Source organism: Ictidomys tridecemlineatus, chromosome 6 (genome assembly GCF_052094955.1).
Source record: "Ictidomys tridecemlineatus isolate mIctTri1 chromosome 6, mIctTri1.hap1, whole genome shotgun sequence".
In the NCBI taxonomy this organism is placed as follows: Eukaryota; Metazoa; Chordata; class Mammalia; order Rodentia; family Sciuridae; genus Ictidomys; species Ictidomys tridecemlineatus.
In genome coordinates, this window is record NC_135482.1 from 2,103,653 (window position 1) to 2,121,859 (window position 18,207).

Consider the following 18,207-nt stretch of genomic DNA (forward strand, 5'->3'; position numbering starts at 1 on the left):
AAAAGCAGCGTCCCCTGTCAGTGCCTGGCCTGGAACTCAGAGACCTAAGATTGTCATATGATCCTGAGACATAGCATGGGCCCGTCCTTAACACAGCCAAAGGCCCCAGTGTCAGCTGTGCCTCCTCTGCCGACCACCACCACCCAGGTCCATTCCCCAGGGTTCCAGGGAGCTGCCCGGACACACCCTGGGGTCTGTGGGCACCTGGGTGGTTCCCTCACACCCACCCCGCCTCACACCCACCCCTGTGCCAGGTGCTCCCTCCTGTCCGGGCAGGCCCAGCCCTGGGCCTGGGGTAATTCTCTTCCTTAGAGAAAATGGATTTACATTTAATTGCTGCTTGAAAGAGAAGGTTGGGGGGCTCTGGCGGGGAGGGCAGAACAAAAGGGAGAGCAAAGGACTGATCAATGGTTTCAATTTAAGGAGGCTGCAGTAAAATGGTTAGAAGACAGAGTTATGTGCCTCCCGAAAATGTGGCAATAAATAAGGGAAATCACCCAGAACAAATAGCACCAGCTGTTTAGACGGACCGAGCAGCCAGGAGACGTGAAGGATGGCGCCGGAGCTGAAAACGGAAGGGCATGTGCCTGGCTCCAGGAGGAACCGGGGTGCTCTGTGGAGGGAGCATCAAGGACCTTCTGAGCCCTCAGCCTGAGCTGCCCGGGAGGACCAGGGACCCCCGGGGGACACAGTCCTTGGGGGAAATCCCCAGCCTCACTGTGGTGTGGACGCATCTCCAAGGCGTCATTTATCCATTGACAAAGGTTCAGGGGTCTTTGCCTGTGCTGAGGTCAGGTGTGCACCAGGCGGGCCCCACCGGCGGGGGGAGCCGGTACTCGATGACCTCACACAGGGAGACATCCAGAGGCGACAAGCTGGGAGCCAGCGAGCCTCAGAGAGAATCCTGAGAACGTGGCCCTCGAGTCACATTCGCAGGTGAAGGGTGAAATCCACCAGTGGCCAACAGGCCACGGGAGGAGGCGTGGCCGTGCCGAGGAGCGCCACCGTCAGTGTGCTGAGCGCGGGGTGAAGGGTGCACACGTGGAGGCGGATCTGGGGTGTCGGCTCCACCCCGAAAGCTTGTCCTCATGCCCAGATTCAGAGAGCCCTCCCCCCTTCACCTCCTGTGGTCCTGGAGGACGGGGAGGAACCTGCTCAGAACAGGGAACTGGCTGCCCCCAGCATCAGACTCCGAGAGATGTGTCCTTCCTGCCCTGTGACCCATCTGGGTTCCCAAGCTGGACCCCACCTAGATGACCACCAGGTCACTGAGATTTGAGTAGGTCTTCCAGAACCAGTGGGTTGGGTCTGCACAATGACCACCAGCTCCCCACCCGGGCCCAGGAGTGTGACACAAAATGTTGTCCTCCCAGTGGACACTTGAGGGGAGGGACAGAGTCTTGCCTTCTCCCAGACTGTCACCAGAGGGAAAGGTCTGCCTCTGTCTGCCGCTGTACCACGGACAAGTCGCTTCACTGAGTCTCAGTTTCCCGGTCTCAGATCCAGGGCTGACATCAGGGGCAAAGTTTTCTGCAGAACCACAGTCAGGTAGAAGAGATCCAGCTCCCACCTCCCGCCCCGGGGCTCATGGCTTTCCAAAATACTTTGGCCCTCATCATATGAACTTGTGGATGGTGAGAATGTCGGTGTCCAGGACTTGCTCTACCCCCGATTGCTGTGTATCGTGAGGCAGCATGGCTTCCACCCCTAAAGTGGGATGATGATGGCGTCTCTCCTAGACTTCTGTGAGAATTAAGTGAATCCATTTAGGTCACATGTTTAGAACAGTATTTAGCAAGGAGTAAGCAAAATGTCATCATCACCATCATTACCACTGTCACCATCACCATCATTGTCACCATCACCACCACCACCATCACCATCACCCTCATCACCATTATCACCACATTCACCACCACCATCATCATCATCATCACCATCACCATCATCACCATCATTACCACTGTCACCATCACCATCATTGTCACCATCACCACCAACATCACCACAACCATCACCATCACCCTCATCACCCTCATCACCACATTCACCATCACCACCACCACCATCACCATCATTGTCACCATCACCACCAACATCACCACCACCATCACCATCACCCTCCTCACCATCATCACCACATTCACCACTACCCATCATCACCATCATTATCACTGTCACCATCAACATCATTGTCACCGTCACCATCACCACCACCATCATCATTGTCGTCACCATCGTCACTGTCATCATCACCATCATTCTCACTACCACCCTCATCACCACCATTATCACCATCATCCTCATCACCCTCATCACCATCATCATCACTGTCACCATCACCATCACCACCACCCACATCGTTGCCGTCACCATCGTCACTGTCATCACCCTCACCACCACGACTGTTATCCTGGGTTATTTTCACTGCTCTCTTTCCCCTTTGAGTGAGCATATTGCACTGGGTACTTCAAAGGGATCCTTCTGTGCTAGAATTGAGTGATGCTTCTCTCAAACCCGTCACACGTTTCTGCTGCCACATGACTGCGGCAGTGCAGAATTATGAGAGGCCATTTGTGTCATTGGTGTAATTGACCCAAACGGCCCTAATGAACTCAGTGCCTCTCCACCCGCCCTCGGGAGGGAAGGGGCCGCCTCGTCTCTGCTCATCCCTGACTCAACGGCCTTTTCTGGGCAAAGTGTCAGTTGCAGGGAAGCGGTGACACACATCTCATTGGCAATATTCATTTGGGGCTTCCCAGCAGCGTTCATGTCTATAAAACCCAAGGCAGTTCTGGTGCCCCCATGCCGGCCCTGCTGGCAAGCACGGATGTTGCCATGGTGACCACGGAGCCAGGTGTTCAGGCTGTGCCAGGTGCATCTTCCGAACACGCTGAGGACCTGGGACACTCACGGCCAGGCCCTGACCAGAGCACCGCCGCGTCTCATCTGCAGCTTGGCAGCCACCTCCTGTGGGCTGCAGGGCCCTGGTCTGCCTCCTGCAGCCATCCTCCACACTGCCAATGTCCCAGGTAGACGGTCACTCCTGTGTCAGAGACTTCAGACCCCCCGCCACCAGGGGAAACCCAGAGTGCTCCTCCTGAAGCACCTTGACCCTCGAGATCGCGCTCCCGCCTCCGCCGCTGCAGACTTCCTGTCAGCCTCCAGGGCCCTGGCATGTCCTCCGCAGCCAGGCTGACAGTGAATGTGTGTGCACTCTTCCTCTGCTCAGGGGCCCGCCCCTCCCCTCGCCCCACACAGGCCAGCAGTCAGTCATTCCTGAGGTCCCAGCTTGCACCAGGTCCCTTCTTCCGGGAAGCCTTCCTGATTCCCTAACAGACCCACCTTCCACTGGGCCCCCACTACTACTGTATTTTGCTAATACATCTGTTTTGGTCTCCAAAAGTAGTATCTGAAAGACTCAAGGAGAACCAACTCCAAATCCCAGGGCCTGGCACAGAAGAATGCTCAGAAAGAGTGCGGTGAATTGAAGGGTGGACGGATGGGTGATGCGTGCATGCATGAGGGAGGGTGGATGGATGGGTGGATGGTTCATAGATTGACAGATGGACAGATTTATGAACGGATAGATAGTAAGTGCATAAGTCACAGGTGTGTGGCTATGTCCATCTAGATAGGTGGGTGGGTGGAGGGAAGATGGGTTGGAATGTGCATCAAGGTGGTGCTAAACTTTGGACTTTGTATCTGGGAACTGAGGCCCTGTGTGTGCGAGGCAGTGCTGTCCCGTTGACCCACACCTCCAGCCTATAGTTTTGATCTTAAGTGTCCCCAGAAGACCTGTGTGTTGGGGCGTGGCCCCCAGTCGTGGCCCTACGGGTGAAAACTTCAGAAGGTGGAGCTTAGTGGAGGTCTTGAGGTCAGGGAACCCAAGACCCTTCTCTAAATTCCTGGGTCTGTGGGCGGATACATCAATAGCCAAGAAATGGGTGGACATGTTGGTGAATTTTTAATTCTCAACTGAGAATGTGTTTTCTAGCAAATAAATTGAGCCTGTTTACTTATTCATGGCCTAAATGGATGTGTTTGGTCTTCTAAACCTCTGCTTTATGCTTTGGGGGATTGTGTTGATTTCTTGTGTTCTTTTTTCTTAAAAAAAAAAATTGGTTTGTAAGAGTGTGAACATGGTCACTTGAAGATTTCAGTCTTAACCAGTGATGTTGGAAGTAGAAATCCTGAGGTCCGGTCACGCCGCGGCCAGCCTTTATGTCCCTGAAGGGGTCCCCGGTCTCAGGTCTCTGAGGTGGAAGGCGGACGTGAGCCGCTGTCTTGGGCTCCTCCTTCTCAGGAGAAGGGTGACGTCCACCCCGCTCCGTTCTGCCGCCCACCCAGAGGGACAGCGGAGAGGTCCAGGCAGGACCAGTGCCCTCAGGGAGGACCAAGGCCCAGGGCCACCTCCCGGGAAGCAGCTGGGGGTGCCAACACCTCGGGCTCCCTCTTGACTCAGCCTCCAAACGTGCCTGCCGCGTGGAGCCCCTTGGGCCGGCCCCAGCCCTGGCGGGAGCAGCTCCAGACTCCATCCTGGCAGAGGCTGCTGAGCCTGAGGCCCGCTCCGGGTCGATGGCCTGGCCATAGCCGCCTCCCCTTTCCGACGGCAGTGCGTGCTGAGCCGGTGAAGGGCTCTTCCTCGCTGGTGAAGCAGAGGCTGGCCAGGTGTGGCTGTGCCTGCGGGTGCTCAGTCCCTGCCGAGGAAGACCCTGCCTGAGGGAGGCCCCAGTGCAGCCCCCCTGCTCCTGCTGGGGGGCTGACTCCTGCTCACACCCGGTGCCATCTAGGCCACAGCCACCCTGGAGATGGGGACAGCGAGCCCTCTCCATAGTGACAGACACAGAGTCGCACTCACCCCAAAGGGAGAGCAGTGAGGTGGCAGGGAGTCCCCTCTTTCCAGCCCCAGGCCCTCCTGGCACCGCGGCCCCTCAGCCCCACTGGGCTCCGTGGCTCAGCCCTGGCTGACGGCTCCTGGGCCTGCCCTGCCTGGCCTGCCTGCGCCCAGAGGGAGGAGGCTTCCACCTGGACACCCAAAGGCCAAAGGCACCAGCCTCCAGGTGACGTCCAGGCTTTGCCACCTCCAGCTGGGGTCTGGGGACAGACGCCACAGCGGCCCGGAACCTGCTCCCCAGGTGGTGGCCCAGCACTCACCCCCAGGGTGTCAGGAGGACCGCTGAGGGACAGTCCGGGCGCGCAGCTGGCACAGGCTGGCCTTGGGGGTGGTTGGTGGTCACAGCCCCAGTCCCTTCGGGCAGGAAGTCCGCTCCAGGGCCCTCATCTCTCCAGGCAGCTTACATCTCCCAGATGGGCTTCCGCGTCCCCAAAGGCAAAGGCAGGCCTTCCCATCAGAGGGCAGCCGCGGGCGGCCAGAGCCCAGGACCGCGTGGGGAAGGAGGGAGGGCCGAGGGCAGGCCAGGGCGCCTCCAGCTTTGGGACAGGCCTGAGGTGGCGGCTGGCGGGAGAAGGTGGGTGGGGTATCACAGCGTTCACCAAAGCCGGGCGGGGGGCTTCAACGGGAGCCCGTGACCCAGAGCGTAAAGCGCAGGAGACCTGGGTCGGACGGGCTGGCACCAGGGGGGCCTCACAGGAGCAGCAGGGGCCACGACGAGATGGCCACCCAGGCTCCCAGGGGCCCCAGTGTCCCAGCTCTTTGCCATCTAGCAGTGCTTGGCCGTCTCGGCCGACAGGACGCTCCCTCCTCCCAGCTCAGCCTCCCTGTCTCAGACAACGCCACCCATATTTATCCCTTATTCAAATCCCTTCTCTCCTCTGTCTCGCTCGGCAACAATGTTTTATTCTTTAAACATTTTCCAAATTTTTGAATTTTATGAAACTTATTCCAGAGCCTAATGACACTCTGTCCTGACATGGACATTTGTGTATAACACAGCTTTCTTGTACTTAGGATGAGTCGGTGGCTTACAAAGATCAGAAGACTCGTTCTCAACGCCTCTCTGCACCATCGATGTGTAAGAATGAGAAAAAATAAGGGGGTCCCCTCTAAGGAAGCTGCCGGGAGGAGACGCCCGGTGACAGGGCCACTCCTCGGCTGTGGGGTGTGTGTCGGCCACACCGTGGTCGGGCAGCAGAGCGTCTTCAGATGGCACCATGGAATCAGCTGGGCAGCGGCGCCGGAGACCAGCCATTCAGAGTTCAAAGAAAGAGGAATGGGGCGTTTTAAACACAGGTGGGTGGAAGCTTTAAAGCCAACAGTCATCCGTGAGACTTTCAAGGTAGAAATGGAAAAGCCACTGAACATCTTGCAGAGCTGGCCGGACGAGGCCCCAGCCACAGGCGCACGCGTAACAGGGCAGGTGGATGCAGCCGGCTGACCACTGGGTGAGGGCCAGCAAAGGGGGTCCCAGCGGCGCTGCTTCCCCACCACAGGGCGACTCTCCATGGACTGCCTGCAACCAAGACCAGGTCCACACGTGGCCACAGACGCTGCTCACGCCCCACAGAGGGGACACCAGGCAGGGTAGGGGGAGGCCAGGCAGGGTGGGGGAGAGGCCAGGAAGGGCGGGGGGCCAGGGAGGGCAGGGAGGCCAGGCAGGGGGGGTCAGGCAGGGTAGAGAGGCCAGGCAGGGGGGGAGGCCAGGCAGGGGGGGAGGCCAGGCAGGGGGGGAGGCCAGGCAGGGGGGAGAGGCCAGGCAGGGGGGAGGGGGCCAGGCAGGGTGGGGGGTGGCAGGCAGGGGGGAGAGGCCAGGCAGGGGGGAGAGGCCAGGCAGGGGGGGAGGCCAGGCAGGGGAGGAGGCCAGGCAGGGGGGAGGGGGCCAGGCGGGGGGGGGTGGCAGGCAGGGGGGAGAGGCCAGGCGGGGGGGGAGGCCAGGCAGGGGGGGGAGGCCAGGCAGGGAGGGAGGCCAGGCAGGAGGGGGGGGCAGGCAAGGGGGAGGCTAGGTTGGGGGGGGAGGCCAGGCAGCAGGAGGAGGCCAGGCAGGAGGGGAGGCCAGGCAGGAGGGGAGGCCAGGCAGGGGGGGGAGGCCAGGCAGGGGGAGGCCAGGCAGGGGGGGGAGGCCAGGCAGGGGGAGGCCAGGCAGGGCTGTGCCCTCGAGGTCTCTCTGTGAGGTGGGGACAGTGCAGGAGGTGCCGCTCCTGAAACGGCTCCTCTGCCTCCTCAGTTGCCGTGACACCTGCACGGAGGTCACACTGAGGTCGTGGAGCGCTGATGGGTGGAGGTGGCCCTGTCCACAGCAGGACCGTGGCCAGGCTGCAGCAGAGGACAGAGACCAGCCCTTGCGGAGCAGCAGGGCTCCGGGCTCTTCAGACCTGGGACGGGGCAGCGTTTCCTTTATCAAAACCCATCGCAGCCAGCCTGCCGCCTCGAGGGAAGAGCCAGCGGCCGTTGTTTCTGATACTAAAACTTGAGTTTCTTGTGAAAATCAGGATTTGGGGAAGACGGTGGCCACCACTGTGCAGCAGTTTCTCAGTCCTTAAAGACCATTGTGATGAGGGCTGGGATGGTGACAAGATGTTTCACAGTCAGGCGGCGTTTTAAATTAAACATGTACTAATCACCAGGCCCAGTGATTGCACTCGTACTTATCTACCCAAGAGAGACAAAGAAACATGTTCAACCCAAAACTTGTACATAAACATTCTCAGTGTCGTTATTTTTAATAGGCAAACATCAAAAATAGCCCTAAAGGAGGAATAATTCAAATGGATGAGCAGAATGTGGCACTGCTACGCCACGGAGCCAACCCACCAGTAAAGATGCGGCAAACAGTGTGTCTGAACCTGAGTACGCCCCTACCCCAGGCTCGGTGGCGCAGACCGGGGACCCCTGGGACCCGGAAGGCCAGCCTGGGCACTTAGCAAGGCCCTCAACAACTTTGTCCTCAAAAAAAAATTCAAAAGGCTGGGATGTGGCTCAGGGGTGAAGCACCCTGGGTGCAACCCTAGTGCCAAAAAAACAGGCAAAAAAAGAGATTTTGGTGAGTAAGAAGCCCAGCCCAGAAGACCACCTGTTTTCTTTGTTCCCCTCGTCTTATTGGCGTCACTGTGGCACACTGTGGTGGAGCTGCGGTTACACACACACTCACACACACAGCGTGAGCGCTTCATCTGGCCAGCATCACCCCGCATTCCCTGGCTCCCCTCCATCCCCCCCTGGTCCCCCCCTCTGCTCTCCTGATCACTGACCAATTTTCATGAGATTCCCCACCTTTTAATTTTCCCTTTCCCCCTCTAGCTTCCACATACGAGAGAAAACACATGGCCTTGACCTTCTCAGTTGAGCTTATTCCACTGAAGACCATGGTCTCTGCTTCCACCCATTTTTCTGCAGATGACGGGATCCTTCTTCTTTACGGCGGGATAAGGCTCCATTGTGCACACGGACCACGTTTCCTGCATCCGTTCACCCACCGATGGACACCTAGGCTGGTCCACAGTTTGGCTGTGGTGAATTGGGCTGCTGTAAACACCGTGTGTCACCAGGGCACACCGACTTCAATTCCCCGGTAGATACCAAGAGCCTCCGTGCTGACTTCCACGTGGTCGTGTTGATTTACGACCCCACCAACCGGGCAGAAGTGCCCCTTTCTCACCACGTCCCCTCCGGCATTTATTATCATCTGTATTCTCGATAACTGCCATTGGGTTGTTTTGTTCTGTCTGGTTTTGTTTTGGGGTGCTGAGGATGAACCCAGGGCCCTGCACATGCAAGGCAAGCCCTCCACCAACTGAGCTGTGTCCCCGCCCATAACTGCGGTTCTGACGGAGTGAGGGGAAATCTTAGTGTGGTTTTACTTTGCATGTCCCTAGTTGTGAAAAATCTTGGACATCTATTCATATATTTGTTGACCACTTTTATTTCTTCACTTAGCAAGTGTCTGTTTAGTTTATCTGTCCGTTTATTAATTGGGATATGGGGGGAGTTGGGGTTAAGGATTTTGAGTTCTTTATATTCTGGATAGTAATCCTCCATCAGAAGAGAAGCAGGCAGAGATGTCACCCATTGTGTGGGCCCCCGATTCACATTCTCAACTGTTTCCTTTGCTGTGCAGAAGCTGTTTGATTTGATGTTGTCCCGTTCGTTAACTCTTGGCATTCTTTCCTCATTAATGGTTGTAAATTTTGTCAAAGGCTTTCTCGGCATCTGTCAAGATGATTAAGTGATTTTTGTCCTTAATATTATTTATGTGTTGAGTTATATTTTATGATCTGCACATATTAAGCATTCTTGCATCCCTGAAATAAAACCAATGTGGTCATGATGTCTAATCTTAACATGTTATTGAATATGATTTGTTTATGTTTTATTAAGGATTTTTGTGTCTAAATTTATCATCAGGGATGTTTATCTGTAGTTTTTTTTCCTTGATTTACCCTTATCTGTTTGGGTACAAGTGTGATGTTGGCTTCATAGAATGAATTTGTAAGGGTTCCACTCCTAACGATGTAATAAAATAATCTGAGGAGAATTGGCACTGGTTCTTCTTGAAAGTTCTGGTAGAATTCAGCTGAGGATCCCCTGGCTCTGGGTTTTGGGTTGTTGCTGTTGAAAGGCTTTTGATTTCTGTCTGTCTCATCACCAGTTTGGTCTGTTTCGGTTTTCTATGTCCTCTTGATTTGATTATGGTGGTCCTATGTATCTAGAAATCCATTTATTCTAACTTTCCAATTTGGGGCTTGTAAGTTTTCAAATTTCTTTGTGATACGCTGGATTTCTATGATGTCTGTGGTGATTTCTCCTTTTTTCAACATCTCTAATTTTATTAATTTGGGTCTTCTCTCTTTTTCTTTTGGTTAGTCTGACTAAAAGCTTATCAATCTTCCTTATCTTTTCCAAGAACCAACTCTTCATTTCATTGATTCTTTGCAATTTTTTTATTCCTGATTTTATTTGACTGGTTCTATCTTAATTATTTCCATTCTTCTACTGGTTTGGGAATTAATTTGTTCTTTTTCAAAGGACTTGAGATGTATCATTATGTTGTTTGGGGTGGGTCTTTCTGATTTTCCTATGTAGACAATTACAGTTATAAACTTTCTTTTTAGAATTGCCTTCATAATGTCCCAGAAGTTATGGTAAATTGTATCTCCATTCTTGTTAGAGTCTAAAATTTTTAAATTTCTCCCCTAATTTCTTCTATCTCTCATCATCCCAAATTGTATTATTCAATCTCCATGAGTTTTATAGTTTTTGCAGGGCTTTTTTGGTGTTGATTTCTAGTTTCATTTCTTTATGATCTGATAAGTGCAAGAAATTGTATCAGTTATTTTGTATTCACTAAGAGTTACTTCATGGCATAAAATATTTTCTGTTTTGGAGAAGTTTCCATAAGCCACTGGGGAGGAAAAAGAACATTCAGCTGTTGTTGGATGGAATATTTTATAGATGTCTGCTAAGTCCATTTGATGTATGATATTTTTCAAGTACAAGGAGTCTTTACTACGTTTACGTCTAGATGACCTACCTCTTGTTGATAGAGGTGTGTTGAAATCGCTCCATGTTATTGTAGTGCGGTCTGAATCTTTGAGTCTTTGCATAACGACTGTTCTATGTTATTAGGTGCTGCCATGTTTGGGGCTTAAATATTTACTGTCATTAAATCTTCTTCTTGGATTGCTTCCTTTATCAATATGAAATGGTCTTCTTCTGATTAATTTTGGCTTGAAATTTGCTTTGTCAGATCTAAAAATAGCTACTTCTGCTTGTTTTGAGGCTCTCTTTGCATGGTATGTCGATTTCCATTTTTTCACTTTCACCCTGTGGCTCAGCCTGTAAAAGTGAATCTCTTGTGAACAACATATAGTTGGGTCTTGTGTTTATCCATTCTGGTAGCCTATGTCTTTTAATTGGAGAGTTGAGACCATTTACACTCCATGTTATTATAGAGAAATGTTTATTAACTCCTGCCATTTTGATTTATATCTAATGTTTAGCTCCATCCTGTTTTTCATTTGCTTAGATACTCTCCATATGATATTTGTTTGTGAGCTCTAGTGTTTGTTTGTTGGTTGGTTTTTTTATTTCTTCTGGGTGGAGTATTTATTTAAATACTTTCTATAGTAGCAGTAAAGTAGCTATGAATTCTTTCCGTTTCTGCTTATCTAAGAAGATTCTATTTCTTCTTAAATTCTGAAGGACAGCTTTGCTGTATGTATCAATCTTAGTTGACAATTATTTTCTTTCAGGACTTGGGAACATGTCATCTGAGCCCTCCTGACTTTTAGAATTTGTAATAAGAAATCATAAGTAGTTCTAATTGGTTTCTTTCTAACTGTAACCTGATGTTTTTCTCTTGAGGTTTTTAAAATTCTGCCATGTGCTGTGTTAGGTATTTTAATCATACTGTGTCCTGGAGAGGTTCCTCTTTGATCTTGTCTATTTGGGGTTCTGAATGGATTGTACTTCTCTATTCCCTTATCAAATTTCTCATTCATATCAAGTACTGACTTCCTTAGTTCATTCAATTGTTTTTCTATTCTTTTGAAATTTATTGATCATTTTTATAATCATTATTTTGAATTCTTTATCTGATATTTCATAAACTTTGATATCTTTGGAGTTAGTTGCTTGTGAATTATGAACTTGATGAGGTGTTGTCTTACCTAGTTTTTGTATGCCTGTGTTAAGTTTTATGCTTCTGTGGAAATGACTTTCCCTTCCACTCTCATGTGGGGACCTTCTTAGGGCAGAGACTTCTCTTGCGAATGTGTTCTGCAGTGACCTAGACTGAGAATCCCTCACAGGTAGGGTGCCCACAGGCTTGGTGTTAATTCTGTTTTTGCTGTACAGGTGGAGGTTTGTGGGTGAGCCATCTCTACCTGGGGCTTAGTCTAGGTTTTGTCCCTTATATTCTTTTATTAAAGTACAGCTGAAATTTGAGTACTATTCATTTGTTGGTGGAGCAGGGTGAGCCATCTTTGGGCTGAGTTTTGTTCAGCCACAGAGTTTCTACCACGTGGACTTCTCTTCCCTGTGGTTTCCCTGCACCTCACAGAGAAGGAGGAAAATAACAGTATGAACAACTGAAGCAACAATAAACAGCATTAAAATCCATCCCTGGTGCCTGCTGTGATGTCTGCACACTAATTACCACAAAAACAGGAATGGTGGAGTCAGCAGCTGCCAACTGCAAAAACAATAAATAACCACGAACTAGATCTGGCGTTAAAGTACACAGCAGGTGCCAACTATGTCATCCACAGCACTGAGAGCTGAAACAACATCAATGGCAGGGGCAGGAGTCATAATAACCAAATAGTCCTAAAAGATGGTGAAAATACAGGTCAGTAAAAGAAAACAAAATGTGGTAGGAAGGTATAAGAGAGTTGAGAATGTTCAAAAGGTGAACAGAGAGAATCTGGAAGAGATGCAGGAAGCGATGACTTAAGAAAGGAGGGAAAAGTAAAAGGGAAGGGGGGAAGGACAGAACAGGAGGATCTGGCTGTTGGCAGGAGAAGAAGAGAAAAAGAAAGAGCAAACACAGAACAAAGAGCCAAAATCCAGACCCTCTGAACACAAGGCAAGGAAGATGCTCATCACTTTAAAATATGTGCCTCTCGGGCTGGGGATGTGGCTCAAGCGGTAGCACGCTCGCCTGGCATGCGTGCGGCCCGGGTTCGATCCTCAGCACCACATACCAACAAAGATGTTGTGTCCGCCGAGAACTAAAAAATAAATATTAAAAATTCTCTCTCTCTCTCTCTCTCTCTCTCTCTCTCTCTCTCTCTCTCTCTCTCTCTCTCTCTTCTCTCTTTCTCTTTAAAAAAAAAAAATGTGCCTCTAGACCTGTCCGTGAAGGTCACGTGTGCTGTGACCTCCAGTGAGCACCCGAGAACCCGGGGGCGGGAGCTTCTAGATGAAAAATGGAGGAATGTCTCGCGGAGGGTCCCCACAGTCGATGAGACGACGGTCACTGCCGGGCCCAGCTGTCCTTTCCATCTCTTCTTAGGCTCTATGCCAGGAGAGCGGCCTGCAGCTGTTCCCCTTCTTCCCTTTCCTCTCCTTGTGCCGGTCACCAAGCTGCCAGCGGTGGTGGCCTGAGGCCAAGGCAGGTTGCAGTGGCCCCGCTCCCTTCTCAGGGCAGGAGCAGGAGTCACTGAGCTGGAGTTTTGTCTGCACAGAGCAGACCAATGCGCTCCGGGCTGGGGCTCCGCCCAGCGGAGAGGGTTCAGGACTGATTCAGAGTCCCCACCGCCTCAACGGGTCACGTGGGCCACCAAGCTGAGTGAATTGTGCTCCCTCCTATCTGTGCCTCAAACCCTCTGGCACAGTCTTCTTTGTGCCAGGCTCAGCCATGTTCTGTGGGGCACACCCTGGGCCACACTGCAGGCACGGACCAGGACAGTGTGATGATGTGTGCTGTGACCTCCTCACTCTGCAGCAGCAGCAGCTGTGCGTGGCCTCCTCAGGATGGCTCTGCCTGGTCTCCAGGGCCAGCTGAGGACACAGGGCGCTTGTCAAACACCAGCTTGCCATGCAGCTCAGTTCAGGCTGCTTTTCTGATCTCAGGTTTTCCTGTTGCGTTTCTCTCTGTGGCGTCCGTCCACTCTGTGGTGAACGGGAGCCGCTGTCCCCAGTGTACTCCTGTCCTTTGTTCAGTGTACCCGGATTTCCGAGTCCCTAAGAGTCTCTGAATGTCCAACGCTGAATCTCTGAATCCCCTTTGACCCCTCGGTGAAGGCAGAGCTCCTGCTGCTGAGTCCCGAGCGGCTGGAAGGCGGCTTCCTCTAATCCGCCACCGTCAACCTCTTCCCAGGTGGGATTTCTTAAGATTGTGGTAAAAACAGCACATCACACACCGTCTTACTGTTTTTAAGCACAAGGTCTATTGCTGTGAGTATGTTCAGATCGTTCAAAATAGACCCCCAGGACGTCCACCCTGCCAAGACCCTGCTAGGCACATTGACCCCGTTCCCTCCTACGGCCTGCCAGCCCCCATTCTTCTTCCTGTGTCTGTGAATCTAACCTCTTCATGTCCCTCTTATAGTACAACCACGCCACATTCCTGCCTCTTTTTTTTTTCAGCAGGTTAGTCTCTAAGTACAGTGACCTCAAGATTCATCCATGTAGCATGTGACAGGATTTCCTTCTCTTTTTGGGGGGAACGGGTAGCAGGGATTGCACCCAGAGTTCCTTAACCACAGAGCCACGTCCCCAGCCCTCATGTGTGTTGTATTTTGAGACAGGGTCTCACTACTTTCTTAGGGCCTTGCTAAGTTGATGAGGCTAGCCTCAAACTATGGATCCTCCAGCCTCAGCCTCCTGAGTCACTGGGATTACAGGCGTGACCATTGGGCCCCCTGGATTTCCTTCCTTTTAAAGACGGAAACACGTTCTACTGTGTCCACGTTTGGTCCACCCACTGACCTGTCGATGAAGGCCTAGGCTGCTCCTCCTCTTGGCTGGTGTGAATACTGCCGCCAGGAACATGGGTACAGATATCTGTTCCAGACCCTGGGTTCGGTTCCCCTGGCCTGCACCCAGGAAGGGGCTGGCTACTGACCGTGGTGCTGCTGTTCAGGTGCGGATGAACCCCCGTGCCATCTGGCAGCGCGGCACACTCCCCGCCCCCACCAACACAGGCGGCTGCAACGCCTCCCCCTCCAACACGGTGGCTGTCAGCCCCAGCCTTCCTGGGGCGGGAGGAGGCACCCTGGGGTTCTGACCTCCGCTGGCCTGGTGACCGCTGGTGTGGAGCACTTCCCACGAGCCTGCCGGCCATCCTACTGTGTCTTTGGATGCCGCAGTTTGGCTGGGCACAGAATCACGAGCCACTCAAGCAGGAACAAAACTTTATTTTTGAAAATGTCGCCAATACCCCGTACGCGTCTGGCCAGCAAGCCAGTCCACCCACGGGTGGCCTTGGCCACCGTGGAAGGGCATTTGCCCATACACACGGGCACTTATCCTGAGCTGCTCTCTGTCTGTTCCACTGGTCCTGGCTCTGCTGGTCCCACAGTGGGGACTGCTGTGGCTTTGAAGCATGTTTTACTTAAGAGCGAGAGAGTCTTACGACCTTGTTCTTTCACAAAACTGTTTTGGCTATTCAGGGTCTCTGGAGAGTCCACATGAATGGACAATTTTGAATGAATTGTTCTATTTCTGAAAAAATAATGCCATCGAGGTGTGTGTGTGTGTGTGTGTGTGTGTGAGAGAGAGAGAGAGAGAGAGAGAGAGAGAGAGAGAGAGAGAGAAGATAGATATTGGGGTTGAACAGGGCCTTCCACATGCTCAGCAGGCACTGAGTGACATCCCTAGTTGTTTTTCGTTTGTTTGTTTGTTTTGAGAAAAGGTCTTGCAAATTTCCCAGGCTGGCCTCAGACTCACCATCCTCCTGCCTCAGCCTCCCTAGGCTCTGGGACTGGAGGCCTGCACTACTGCACCTGGCTCACGCTGGTACTTTAACAGGGTTGTGTTGAGGCTGTAGACTCTTTAGGCAGCACGGACATCTAGATGATATTGAGCCTTCAGTCCGTGAACGCCGGATATCGCCCATCCTTTCTGCAACATCTTGTAGCTTTCAGTACTATTTGGAAGTCTGCATAAACTGAGGGTCAGTTTCCAAATGACCAATATGTTATGTTAAAGAATCCTAGAGGGATAAAAGATCCTTTTAAAATGCAAAGCAACAAATATATTTTAATGTAACCAAGTGCAGAAAGTTAATTGATATAGTTTCAGATTCCACAATGCAACCAACCTTTAAAAAATAAACACTACTTGTCAAGGAAAAATGCCCATAATTATCTGAAAAGACTTCTAAAATGCTCTTTCCTTTTCCAATCACACATCTGTGTTAAGCTGGGTTTTCTCCAAAATTCAAATAGCACTGTGCTGCAGGTTGAGGACAGAGACACAGGACCGAGGTGGCCGTTGGAGCCAGCCTCTAGCAGATGGGCTGAAGTGCAGTGCCCTCCGCCTGCGAAGTCTGTCTCTGTTTTGGAGATAGAGTTGTTCTTCATAAAATGCATTACCTAGTTAAATACATAATGAGTTTATTATCATAACTTTAAATGGCCTGTCATTAAAAATGGAATGACCCATTTTCAGAATCTTGCAGTTTTTGTTTCCAATATGGTCTCACTGGGCATAATCCCCACTAGCAAAACCTGCTTGGGATCCTCCGTGACTTTTAAGAGTGTGAGGGAGACCAAGACTTTTCAGAACTGGTGGTCGAAAGCAAATGGAAAATGATCATGAATAACCTGTAGATGTGCACTTTAAAACCACGGCCCTCTCCAAAGTGGATCCTTTTAAATGGTGCACGGCGGATTTCACGTTATGTGACTTCACCTTCACAAAGATGGAGCCACCCAGGTGAGAGACATACATTCCAAATTACCAAACGTGCACAAAACGAAACAGACTGTGGGAGACTTTGAGCTTTTGAGCGGAATTCACACTAGAACGTGACGGAAGGAAACCGCGCCCTCATTAACATGCCTTCATATTGAGACTCCCGTGGGCTCAGCTGACCTGTTAAGAGAAAACGACTCAGAAATCATCGGCGGAGACCGACTAGTGAGAGCCCTAGAGGGTCGCCCACCGGCAGTGCCGCGGCATCACGTCCCCTGCCGCAGACTGGGCCCCTCCTCCAAGGACGTGCTCCTCACTCCCACAAAGAAAAGGAAACGGTGCCAAGATCAGATCCCCACCAAGACCCGAGAAACCACAGGTAGAGAAATGCTCCCAGAACAGGTGGTCCAGAGAGGCTGGGCCCAGGTAAAGCTACAGGGTCTCAGTTTTAAAATCTTATCACAGGCGAAGTTACAGTCCCATGACGAGGATCAGGGATGACCAGCTCTGCCCAACGAAAAAGACGTCAGGACCATAATAATTTTTAAATTGTGGCACAGGTGCATCCACACACCTTGTCAGTGTCGTGGGGGTAGAAATTCCGAGTGTGCAGAAATCTGCTGCATGGTAAAGGGGGAACATCTAACTGATAATGGAGAAGATGAATGTCCAAGAAATGGTGTCTGGGAAAAAGTTGAATCTCACTTTAATCTTGCAGAAAAATGTTTTCCATGTGGATCAATGATTTAATGTGAAAAACAGACCATAAAAGCACTAGGGGGAAAAAAAGAGAATTACTTAAATCTCTAGATGGCCAGGCTTTCTGAGTATATTAAAACATGAAGGTGCGTGCACACGTACACACACGAACACACACACACACACCCCAAAAAAACTTTGAAATTTTTGAATACAGAAATGTTTTTTAAGTCTGCACTACAAAAAACATACAAAGTTTAAAGACATGAAAGAGCAGGAAGTTACCCAGAAGGAACTAGTTTCTTAAATATATAAAGAGCTTCTATAATTCAATAAGGTCAACAGACGGAAAGAAAAAAGGTTATGAACTAACAATTCGCAAAAATGGAAAAATATTTCTTCAACATTTGAAGGAATGGCTTAGCTTTAGTCAGAGTAAAGAAATTGTGAACTAAAACTAAAATAAGATCCTGATCCTCTTTTTTTAAACTACCAGATTGACAAAGATCAAAATATTTGTCAATTGCCAAGTTGATGAAGATGTGATGAAAATTGGCTCCGTACCTGGCTGAGAGCAGGGACGCCGAGGCCAGCACGTCTGCACTGGGTCTTAGTGTCCTCGCCGGACGGACTCGGGTCCGCCCGCGGCCCCCTCTCTCCACCCCTCGCTTCCCCCCGTGTAGAAGCTGTTCTGAGGACTCAGCGGAAAGGTGACAGGTGCCCGGAACAGACATGTCCTGTGTGATGCCAAACAAACGGTTGAGCATTACTGCCGACGGGCGTGTAGATTGGCACAAAATCTGGGTAGAGAAAAGCTGATGTGTTAAAATTAGAGGCGCACAGTCCCCACTCAGCGGCTCACTTCCAGACCCTTGGGCCCCGGTGCCCCTGAGTGCGCGAGACGCACGTGAGGCACAGTCACCCCAGCAGAGGTAGACTGCGACAGGCTGGAGACCTGGCACCCCGTGGGGCCGTTCATCCCTGAACGGGAACTGGAGAGAGACCCACAGACCACGGAAAACCTGTGGAGAAACGGGCGGGTCAGGCGAGGCTCCCGGGTAGAAAATCAGGAAAGACGCCCGCACTTGACCCGAACGCAGGGGCCGCTGCAGCTTTTGTTTTATGTAAGAGAACAGAGACATTTCTGGAAAATGGAGTTCAGAATGTAAGGGGAAACGTGGAAATGCATGCATCATAATAGCTCTATGTATAGTTTCAGGTTATGTAATCAGTTTTGAACCAAATGAAAT